This window comes from Mytilus galloprovincialis, chromosome 7 (genome assembly GCF_965363235.1).
Source record: "Mytilus galloprovincialis chromosome 7, xbMytGall1.hap1.1, whole genome shotgun sequence".
NCBI lineage: Eukaryota > Metazoa > Mollusca > Bivalvia > Mytilida > Mytilidae > Mytilus > Mytilus galloprovincialis.
In genome coordinates this window covers 48799289-48810510 of record NC_134844.1, presented here as the reverse complement: position 1 = coordinate 48810510, position 11222 = coordinate 48799289, and the positions used below count along the sequence as shown (strand labels likewise).

At 32.1% G+C, this 11222-nt stretch overlaps 1 long non-coding RNA gene across 1 annotated transcript; it reads left to right on the top strand.

The window, feature by feature from the left end:
• Positions 1-4438: 4438 nt before the first annotated feature.
• LOC143083159 (uncharacterized) lies at positions 4439-9953 on the top strand. The gene is made up of 3 exons (XR_012980575.1): positions 4439-4572; positions 5692-5799; positions 9035-9953. It is a non-coding gene; the product is annotated as an uncharacterized LOC143083159 (long non-coding RNA).
• Positions 9954-11222: the final 1269 nt, after the last annotated feature.

Genomic DNA, 11222 nt, shown 5'->3' with positions numbered 1-11222 from the left:
TTTTACATCGCGATGACCGTGAGGGCATTTCGATGTATTGTTGCCATAGAGATTTGACTTTCGTTTTTGACTGGTAACCGATCGTATAAATACGCGGATATCATCGAGTGCAAAATAACATTTCTTATCGCTTGTTATAAAATCACTTCTTCAATGAATACTCATAAGAACAGAAATTTATAATACGAAAATATTATGTCGTTACAAATATTTATATGCATTAAAAAATGCACACGTACCGAAAAATTGTGTTAACGCATGCGGAAGAATATCACAAGAAAGTTTCTTTGGGAAAATATGAATGTCTTCTCAAATCCAATCTATTGGAAAAATCGAATTGTTATAGAAGAGTGTCCACCATGCACTTGTACTGCACTTGTATTAGAATCGTAGAATAGAATGATATATAATTGGATGAAAATTATACATACATGTAACTGCTATATACAATTATAAATATAATATATAACAACAAACAAGAGTATACGTATGTGTATCACCACAATATAATAGATATCAAAGCAGTGAAGTTGAATTCCTTGTCATTTATTCATCATCCACGCACGAACTTGTCTCAGAAAAAATATATCTCTGTACATAAACCTCAGTTTTACGGTATAGAAATGTGATTTTTTTTCTGATACAAGTGCTTGTGACCATCCACGAGAACTTGCGGTCATCCGAGGTTCAGTACTTCAGTACTTTGATTATACTTTTAAAACAATGTAAATACGAAACCAAAAAGATTGAAACCGAAAACATAAAAATAATCAGATGAATGTCAAAGAAGATTTTGTGTAAACCGATACTCAGTTATATGTTGAAAATGGAAGCGCGGAACCAAAAATATTGTATAGTATAAAAAATGCATGAAATGCATTCCTGACGGTCCGTAGTTGTTCGCTTGAGAAAAAACTGAACTATGCAAACATGCACGTATAGCAGTTACTTAAAAAAATCACATCTAGTAAAAAAAAAAAAGTTGTATTATTCAAAATCGGATTTCGAACTGCTGGTAATCTGTGATGTAGAATTGGTCTGTGTAAAAGTTTTCCATACTTTGCCAAATTCTAATATTCAAAAAAAATAAAAAAATATTGATTGTCGACCCTTTTTTGAAGCTTGAGTTTGTGAAAAAATATCAGATGAAAGGATAGCTTGCAAAATATGTTTCCGAAAGCAAAAACAATTCAATACAGAATCACGGTTCTCATTTTCACAATAAAGTAGAAGATGTGGCCGTATAAAACCAATTAATAATTTCTATATTCAAACAACAATGAGCAAAACCCTTACCTTAAAGTCAGTTATGAAAAGCCCCGAAATGACAAATGTAAAACAATTCAAACGAGAAAACTAACGGCCTGATTTATGTGCAAAATGTGTAAATTCCTATATAAAATGAATTTTCTTAATTATTTCCCTGGTAAAACAATCCTGATTTTAAAAATTTAATCAATGAAAACGTTTTCTTTCAAAAAAAAAATAATTTAGACCCCGACCAACTTTAAATTATTGAAAGTTGGCAACGGCAGCATAAGAGCACGTATTTTTTTTAAACATGATGCACATTTATAAAGTTTTTTGTTAGAGATTTTTTAAATAATGATATAGTTAACATTTTCCATAAAATCGGGATTGATGTTAAGATTGTGGACTTACTTATACGTTAAAATAAATAATATGAATTATGATGTAATTATAAGTCACTGTTTAAGAAAAATTAAATAAAACCAAATTCTTGGACTTTTATATTAACGTTAGTATACAGTATAATAGTCCCAGGATTAAAGTATTGATAAAATAAGATTATGAAAAAATAGCTTGCGATATACTACTTACATCTTTCACATAATCAAAGACAAATCAAGAAGCATTTGAATATTAATTGAGGGAGCGAAATTACCAAATTACAACAAACATATATAAACGTGTAATTGGGGAAAAGAGACAGAAACAAGAAACGAAATATTTACAATTTCACTAGCAAAGATAGGGGACGTCTTCTTAAAAAATAGAAGAAACTGATTGTTGAAGGCCGTACAGTTTTGTTAATTTCTGTGTTATTTTGATCTCTTGTGGAGAATTGTCTCATTGACAATCATACCACATCGTCTTTTTATATATTTAAATCATTTTACAAGACATCAAATTGTAATTTTGTGCTATTGTTGCAGACAATTCTTCGCAAATTAAAAATTGTTCATGTATCAGTATCTAAAATTTTGTTTTAATTCAATGGAATTTTGCATTTGCACCGGCTTGAAAAAATAAAACCATATAAAGAAGCAACTTCGAACATCTCTTTACTTTAAGCGGCATTTTCACATGAGTAGAATATAAGGTCAACGTTTGAAACTTTCCGTGGAACAACGTCAAAATCATCGTTTTATTAGGAACGTCGTGTAACGCTGAGTGGCACCAATACCGTGCGTAACGTCAAAATATTTGTAGTGTTAAACTTTTACAAAAACTCTTTAATAACGGATTAATTTTAATTAACTTTAATTGAAATCGTTAAAACAAGGTGAAACAACAATGTATATAATAACAGGAATCATATTACGAAGGTTCTCTTACCACGTAGACCTCAAAACTGTTCAAATTCGATTTTTCTTACAAATAAACAAACGTACTTTAACGCCCATTTTACAAAAATTGCACCGTACGATTTTTTGACGACAAGTTAAAATGATAACTTTAACATTTGAACTACCATTACTGTGATTTTTAGCCGTATAGTCCGAATGACGATTAAACTCCTTAAATAAGCGACTTTTTCCTACTCGGTCACCGTATATTACAGGTAGTAATAAAAAGATGTAGGAAGAATGTCAATAAGACAACTCTTACCTGGGACAAAATGGCGTTAAATAAAACAACGTACACAGGTAAATTTTAATATAATAATTTTGTTTCTAGGAGTACGGAAAAAAACATTTTTTACAAAATTAATAAATTTGTTGTTCAGAGAATGAGTACAGAGGTGACAATTTATCGTCATACTAAATAATTATCAAAGGTGGTATATATTAACAATAGAGAGACGAGATATTATAGCACAAAATAATTAAACATTGAAGTACAGAAATGCATTACAAATTGTGGCAAAAGGTCAAATTAAGCATATATTGTGTTTTTGTTGTTGTTGCTTATATTATTTTGTTATTAAATTGTGAATTTGTTGAGACGCCTCGGTTTGGAAACTTGACTCATTGGTATTATGAAATATTTGATTTACTTTAATTATTATAGTTTTTAAAAATTATATGTTGTTGATGTATACATTTCCTTTTTAATGATTTAAAATAATCATATGGTCACCGACGTTTTTTTTGTGTACTCACCAATCTTTCACCTAGTTGGTAGTGAAAAACGTAATTTTACAGTTAACATGTACAAAGCGATAACATAACAATTATTTTGACGTTTTGTGGTATTTTGTTCACCTAAAACACCACTTTGTAAAAAAGAAGTCGGTGATTTTTTTTTTACACCATCAAACCTGAAATTCATGTATCACCAATATATCATTTTAAAGGAAAATCTATTTAGAATTTAAAATTTAACGATTTTAAAGACAAATTCTAGAACGTTTTTCGACAATTTTATGTGCTTTCTATACAAATGATCACATATTTTAGAAGAATTCATTCAACAATACTTCAGAAAATAAAGGGATAAATGCATTATCTTTTCGATTTTCAGTAATAGATCAACGAGCAAAAGTTGCAAGCAAAATTTTACCGAAATATGTGACGTAAACCATTTACTGTAACTTGACCTTGACTCCCTTTCTGCTGAGATAGCTTACATTTAAGGACGCATCAAAGTCCTGTTACGTTCTGCACTTATATTTGCAGAAATTTTTCTTAAAAAAACATTTTTCAAATTAATATTTTTTTTCTTTATGTATGTAAATATATGAACTCTGACTATTACTTTCATAATTTTTAATCCATAATTACTAAAGTTATCCATTATTGTTAATTTTATTTTTTGATGCATTCATACGGTAGGCACTTAAAGTTAACCATCGAGAGACGTTAACCACCGAGAGTCGGTTTTTAGACCCGCCCAGTGCACCTAAGCACGCCTACTTTTGGAGCTCTTTAGTATGAAGATAAGAAAAATATACGAAATTACGGAACTATGTACCCTGTTTTATCCTTGTTGTTGGTGTTTCTTGCGCATGCGCACAAAGCACGGTGATAGTTACGGTTACTGACTCAGGAACCTTGTATATTATATACCTCGGTTTACAGACGTTTAATTAGCCTGGAAACCTGGCCCAATCATACTGCGTCGATAACATGTAGCGGAGCTAATCAGTAGCCAGGACCCCAGGCTAACGTTTAATAAACTGGATTCCTGTTGTGTTCACTTATCGATACACTACGATGGAATTACGGACCAGTTTAACATAAACATGGTAAATAGATAGACAGCTGATAATCATAATTGATTAAGAAATAACCTGGAAGAAGAAATGAGTTAACTATTGATTATAACAAAGACGAGAATGCCATCGTGTTTGTTCTGCTAAAAAAAGCAGGAACATTGGAGTTTATGGTTAGATTTTAAATATTTATTGTCTCCAAACTGGGTAAATTTGATATAGTAACAACCCCCCCTTTTTTTTTTTTAAATAACTCGAGAACCACACATCGCGCTCGCTTAACAAAGTAACAATAAGAAATAATAATGGTTAGTTTCAAGAATAATTAATCGTCAAAACTTTTCCCCTCCCCGACATCAAAGGAAGTTAAATGTATTATCCCAAAATTAGACCAAATTATTATGATATAAGGACGTCTTGACAGGCTATTATTTTATTTTGTTTTGTTGGGTTTTTTTTTTGCTTTGACGTCTTCCTCCTGTATGAAAAAAACATAATAGACCCCCCCCCCCTTTTTCCCCATGATATAGCTTTTTAAGAAGTCATAATTATTTGGACTACCCCTGAATATATTTCAGACAGTCTCTTCTCTAAAAAAAATGTAAACATGATTTGAGAGAAATCTTTGGAATAGTTTTTTAAATGATTTAATTATTATGTCATGTATATAATTAACATTAACATAGTTATAAACTGAGACTACTAGTATAACACATAGTGTTATAGTAGTCTCAGCTATAAACTTTCCATTGTATTGACCAATATGACTAACTCATATGCTCTTTCCCATAAATGTCACAATATCAATATATTACAGTAAAACTGATAGTTTGATGACATTGTTTAAGACTATTGACCTCAGGTCAGCCTAAACTCAGTTTAAAACTGTAATTTATTCATTAAAACAGTTCAAGACATGTACCTTCTGAAATGTGATTGCATCAAAATTAAACCTAAGGCATAACATACTTAGTGTGCAGGAAGTGCCACCAAATAAATACTGATTTGTAAAATTGGATGATGATATTTGTGAAGTCAAAGAATTATAGCTAGTTATAACTGGTTTTAGATATAAATCTGAGTAAAAGGTTGATTTATATGTGCTCTTTCATGTTTAGATTATAATTTAAATTTAATCTTTTGAAGTTTTTTTTATAATATTAAGACATTAAAATCACAATTATTTATTTATACACAAAAAAATATTTTTTGTCCTTTTTTAGTTGAATGACTGTACACAAACATTATACACACATAATTTTGATAATTCTGTGATGTTTTTTTTTCTATAGCCCCAGAATGTGACAAAAGACTTATTAATCCAGATTTACAAAAAATAGAAATAGTTCAGCTACCATAAGACTGCTATGACAAAAATTCTGCAGTTTCCAGAATTTGAGGTAGAGTATAGTTAGGAATAGTTTGATTATGCAGATGCTTAGTTTGCCATAAACAATTATGCCCTTGATACAAAAGCAGAGGAAACAAAAAAGTATGAAAATAGTTGAAAAAAGTAATTATTACCTAGTCATATACTGTAAATAGAAAAAGAGAAAAGCACTGGTTATGATTTGGTATTTTTAATAGCATTATCATTTGTCCATAACTTGGAATATATACTGAATTGAGCTTGACATTTAATTAATATCATTGACACATGGATGCAAGAAATGAAAGATGGTAATTTAAACCTAGCAATTTTATTAAGATTTAAAAAAAAGTTTTTCATTTGGTAGAGTATGACTTTCTTTGTTTAAAGCTCGACATGTATGGATTTAGTGAGACTACTGTTAGTTTTTTTAAGTCGTACCTGAATAACAAAAGGTATACATTTGTAATGTTAACTCTGAACAACAACATGTAAAATTTGGTGTTCCCCAATGTTCTATACCTTGTCCTCTATTGTTTGTGCTATTTATAAATGACCTTCCCTTATGCATTAAAAATTGTGAAACAGACCTATATCGTTGTATATGCTGATGACACCACTATTCATAAATCAGGGGGAAACATCTAGAAAATATAAATGATGATGTTCAAGAAGATTTATACAGGGTTGAAGAGTGGTGTAAAATGAATAACATGTTCATAGATGCAAATGAAACAAAATGTTTGATTACTGGAACAAAGCAGAAACTATTCAGACTTTTCAACCAAACTTGATAATAAATTAAAGTATTACAAAATTCTTCATGTGAAAAAATATTAGTTTCAAAATTGACAGCCCGCTAAGTAACTGGAGAAATCAAATTGACCAAGGTTGTGCTAATATATCATCCAGAATATACCATCTTTCTTAAATACATTTTTTTTTATATAACTGCAAGAAAACATAATACAATGGGTGTTCTGCCCCTAATTGACTACTGTTGTATTATTTGGGATTAATGTAAAAATTGAGGGATAACAAGAATTTTAAAAATCCAAAAAAAGGGCAGCATGATAAATTCTAGATGCAGATCCGTTATCCCTCTTGGTATATAGGAGCACTATATTCTATGTTAACCTCCGACAGTAGGTATAAACAAATACTGTTGATAGACGGTATATAGGAGCACTATATTCCATGTTAACCACCGACGGTAGGTATAGACAAATACTGGTGATAGACAGTATATAGAAGCACTATATTCTATGTTAACCACTGACGGTAGGTATAGCCAAATACTGTTGATAGACGGTATATAGGAGCACTATATCTTATGTTAATCACCGACGGTAGGTATAGACAAATACTGGTGATAGACGGTATATAAGAGCAATATATTGTATGTTAACCACCGACGGTAGGTATAAACAAATACTGTTTATAGACGGTATATAGGAGCACTATATTGTATGTTAACCACCGACGGTAGGTATAGACAAATACTGTTGATAGACGGTATATAGGAGCACTATATTGTATATTAACTACCCAAAGTAGGTATAGATTAATACTGTTGATAGACGGTATATAGGAGCACTATATTGTATGTTAACCACCGACGGTAGGTATAGACAAATGCTGTTGATAGACGGTATATAGGAGCACTATATTGTATGTTAACTACCGACAGTAGGTATAGACAAATACTGTTCATAGATGGTATATAGAAGCACTATATTGTATGTTAACTACCGACAGTAGGTATAGACAAATACTGTTGATAGACGGTATATAGGAGCACTATATTGTATGTTAACCACCGACGGTAGATATAGACAAATACTGTTGATAGATGGTATATAGGAGCACTATATTGTATGTTAACTACCGACGGTAGGTATAGACAAATACTGTTGATAGATGGTATATAGGAGCACTCTATTGTATGTTAACCACCGACGGTAGGTATAGACAAATACTGTTGATAGATGGTATATAGGAGCACTATATTGTATGTTAACTACCGACGGTAGGTATAGACAAATACTGTTGATAGACGGTATATAGGAGCACTATATTTTATGTTAACTACCGACAGTAGGTATAGACACATACTGTTGATAGACGGTATATAGGAGCACTATATTGTATGTTAACCACCGACGGTAGGTATAGGCAATACCCTGTTGATAGACGGTATATGGGAGCACTATATTGTTTGTTAACCACCGACGGTACTGGGTAGGTATAGACATATACTGTTGATAGATGGTATATAGGAGCACTATATTGTATGTTAACTACCGACAGTAGGTATAGACAAATACTGTTGATAGACATCAACGGTATATGGGAGCACTATATTGTATGTTAACTACCGACAGTAGGTATAGACAAATACTGTTGATAGACGGTATATAGGAGCACTATATTGTATATTAACCACCAACGGTAGGTATAGACAAATACTGTTGATAGACGGTATATAGGAGCACTATATTGTATGTTAACTACCGACGGTAGGTATAGACAAATACTGTTGATAGACGGTATATAGGAGCACTATATTGTATGTTAACTACCGACGGTAGGTATAGACAAATACTGTTGATAGACGGTATATGGGAGCATTATATTGTATGTTAACCACCGACGGTAGGTATAGACATATACTGTTGATAGATGGTATATAGGAGCACTATATTGTATGTTAACCACCGACGGTAGGTATAGACAAATACTGTTTACAGACGGTATATAGGAGCACTTTATTGCATGTTAACCACCGACGGTAGGTATAGACAAATACTGTTGATGGACGGTGCAAAGGAGTACTATATCGTATGTCAACCACTGACGGTAGGTATAGACAAATACTGTTGATAGACGGTATATAGGAGGACTGTATTGTATGTTAACCACCGACGGTAGGTATAGACAAATACTGTTGATATACGGTATATAGGAGTATTGTATTTTATGTCAAACATCGACGATAGGTATGGACAAAATCCAACAAATACTGTATACAGACAGTGTATAGAAGTACTGTATTGTATGGTAAACACTGACGGTTGGTATGGACAATTTCTGTATCATGCATCAATTGTAAATAAAAGTATCATGTGAGTGACACAGGCTCATTGAAGCCTCTAGTTTTGATATTATTAATGTGGAGATCTGGTCTAATTTATCATTTTCTCTATTACATGCATGATAACTGCAACAATTGAATTGAAATAAAAGTGATAATATTTCTGTTGTAGGTTATCAAGATTTAGTGTTTCCATACAAGTGACAAAGATTGAACAACAAAAACATCTCAAACTTTACAGGACAGAGTAGACTTTTTTCACTTAGTTTTGTCTTTATGTCTAAATTATGATACCTTTAAAAAAAACAATAAAATATGGAATAACATTTATTTCTATCTTATAAAGTGGAGTGAAGAAATAAGGGGTCATTGAAAACATAAGAATATATTGCTATCATATATGCAGATCAGCAGCCCATACATTTGCTATAGCACATAAATATGGGACCAATAATTTCAAGTTGCCTTTTAAAAAAGACCTTATTAATGTTATGCGAGATACCACCAAAGACCACTAGGTGTTGATCAAATGATATTGTAAATAAGAGGGTTGTCCAAAATATTTCCAACAGCTGTTTGATATACACTACCTTAATCAAACCACAATGGTAAAAAAACAGTTTTGGTCAGTCTTAAAAGAAGCAAATATAATTTAGAAAAAGTGCAAGCTGTTGATAAAAACTACAAATAACTGCCAGTCCTAAATGTGGGTGGAGATTACCATTTAGCACAAATGAGTTTCTGGACTAAAGAAAGTAATTTCGGCACAAACCGATTATACCCTTTCAAAAACTATGTGTAGTCCCTTTTATAAAAGTGGCAGATTATCTTCCTATCTAGAGTATCTATGACAACTAACTGCTGCTCCTAGTGACGTTAGTCTTTGGTTTTTGAAAAGATTGGATATATTGTCACAATTCTTTTCTAAGGTACCGGTCTGATAAACAGGAAGTAGCTAGATTAGCTACTAAATATATGCACACTGAAATATAGTCCCTTAAAATTCCCATGGCTGTGTACATGTTCAGATACGAACTATGAAAATTTTGTTTATATCTTTAGAGAAGTAAAATCAAGTATGTATGTCTTTAGTTTTGTCAAATTGCTGTCTTGTTTTGTCCTGTTATTAGGTAACAGTACTGATACAATACTGTAAAAATACGGAGATGTGGTATGATTGCCAATGAGACGCCTACATGTATCCACTCAAGTTCAAATAAAGTGGATGTAAGCAGTTATATGCAACCATACAGCCTTCAACAATGAGAAAAATCATATCAAATAGACCCTTGTAAATAGGTGTTGATCAAATGAAATTGTAAATAAGAGGGTTGTATATTTCATGACGGTATAATACTAAACCCCTAACAGGAGGGATTGTGCCTGATATTCATATGATGAAGACATAATCTTTCAATCAGTTTAATTAAGGTCTGGTTCTGGCATGTCAATAACTGCTAGTAGTCTGTTGTTATTTATGTATTATTGTCATTTTGTTTATTTTCTTTTGTTTCATATTCTGACATCGGACTCGGACTTCTCTTAAACTGAGTTTGACTGTGCGTATTGTTTCGCGTTTGTTTTTTCTACATTGGCTACAGGTATAGGGGAGGGTTGAGATCTCAAAAAACATGTTTAATCCCGCCGCAATTTTGCGCCTGTCCCAAGTTAGGAGCCTCTGACCTTTGTTAGTCTTGTATGATTTATAATTTTAGTTTCTTGTGTATAATTCGGAGCTTAGTATGACGTCTATTATCACTGAACTAGTATACATATTTGTTTAGGGGCCAGCTGACGGACACCTCCGTGTGCGGGAGTTTCTCGCTACATTGAAGATCTATCGGTGGCCTTCGGCTGTTGTCTGCTCTATGGTCGGGTTGTTGTCTCAATGACACATTCCCTATTTCCATACTCAATTTTATAGTATGATTTACATCTGCAATAATCACGAAACAATCAGAGACAAGTTTGGGTCTAAATCTGTATGTCCCACATAATCAAATTGACCGAAGAGAGAGGCGAAAGATACTAAAGGCTTATTCAAACACATAAGTCAATAATAAACTGACAAAACCACGGAAAAAAAAGAGAAAGATTAAAAAACAAACAACAAAATGCAAAACACAACAAAGAACATCACAGACTGAACAAAACGAACCTCGCCAAAAAACTGGTGTGACCAAATGACTAATTTATCTCAGCCTTACATTATTTAGCAGACCCTTTATTATACCAAACCAAACAAAGTTCTTTATGGTACAATGTTTTTGATCCATCGGTCTGTCAGTCCTGTTCTCGTTATTGCAACTCCTCTGAAACCACATAACAGAGTTTTATAAATCTTTGTAGATAATGAGGAA